The sequence below is a fragment of the Dunckerocampus dactyliophorus genome, chromosome 1 (genome assembly GCF_027744805.1).
Source record: "Dunckerocampus dactyliophorus isolate RoL2022-P2 chromosome 1, RoL_Ddac_1.1, whole genome shotgun sequence".
Classification (NCBI taxonomy): domain Eukaryota; kingdom Metazoa; phylum Chordata; class Actinopteri; order Syngnathiformes; family Syngnathidae; genus Dunckerocampus; species Dunckerocampus dactyliophorus.
The window spans coordinates 18,896,217-18,897,404 of record NC_072819.1 but is presented as its reverse complement, the minus strand read 5'-3'; the positions used below and the strand labels follow the sequence as shown (position 1 = coordinate 18,897,404).

General features: G+C 31.2%; 1 protein-coding gene across 2 annotated transcripts in view; it reads right to left on the bottom strand.

Moving 5' to 3' along the window:
- Positions 1–1,188, bottom strand: part of LOC129182491 (carbohydrate sulfotransferase 11-like) — a 38,247-nt gene that overhangs the window by 9,267 nt on the left and 27,792 nt on the right. The window lies entirely within an intron of this gene.

The window sequence follows — 1,188 nt, the reverse complement described above, 5'->3', positions numbered from 1 at the left end:
CTGAAAGTGAGAGCTTTTCCTTTGAGACACACTACATACAATAACATCCCATGAAGTCAAAGCCAAAAAAATTAATAAAATATTTCAAACAGGCTACAATGCAACCTCAGGAGTGTATTTTAATCTTTTGTAGGATGCTGGTCAACATCAGATTTGTTGTGATTGATAATCATATATCTACGATAACGTCTATTGTACATATAAGCTTTGTGTGCACGGTTAAATTTGTTATTTGTGTATTACCATAGGAGAGTATCTGCAGGGTCTTAAAAAGTCTAAAATCAAATAATTTGAATTCAGGACCTTAAAATGTTTAAAATTTCCTAAAATGTCAGAAATATGATTTTGAAAGGTCTGAAAATGTATTAATGTTACTGCAAAATTTAAAACAAATGCAAAAACTTCAACTACAAAACGGAAATAAAGTACCTGTGCAGCCAGGTCAGAATTTATTTAGCACAAAAAAGCAGAAAAAAAGAACGTATCGAGCACAACCAGCCAATGTGCTGTGGGTGCGCCTCAGGCCTCCAATTTTCCTACATGTCTTTTGTACTTTTCTGCCAGTGTGGATGTGAAATGGGTCTTAAATTGTATTCAATATGGTCTTGCATAGTCATTGTTTATGTATGGATATCAAATTAATTATTATTACGTAATGATGGAAATTTCGGCTCTTTTTAGAGAGCTGATTCTTTTGGCTCGGCTCACTAAAAAGAGCTGCCTCTTTCGGCTCCAAAGTGGCTCCTCAGATTTTTTTGTTGTCTTAAATTAATTTTTTAGCAAATTATGTGTATTGTGTAAAATACTAATGTAAAAATACAAGATATCAAATGTTTATTATTTAAACTGATTTAGTTAAACCTCAATGAACAGCTACAAAAATATAATATACACTACTCAAAAAAATAAAGGGAACACTTAAACAACACAATGTAACTCCAAGTCAATCACACTTCTGTGAAACCCCTTACGAAGCAAAACAGATTGACAATCAATTTCATCAATAGAAATGATCAGTGGAAATTATTAGAATTATTAATGGAAATTGTCAATTTCCATTGATATTTTTTTGTGATTTTGTTGTCAGCACATTCAACTGTGTAAAGACCAAAGTATTTAATAAGAATATTTAATTCATTCAGATCTAGGAAGTGCTATTTTAGTGTTCCCTTTTTTTTTTTTTTTAGC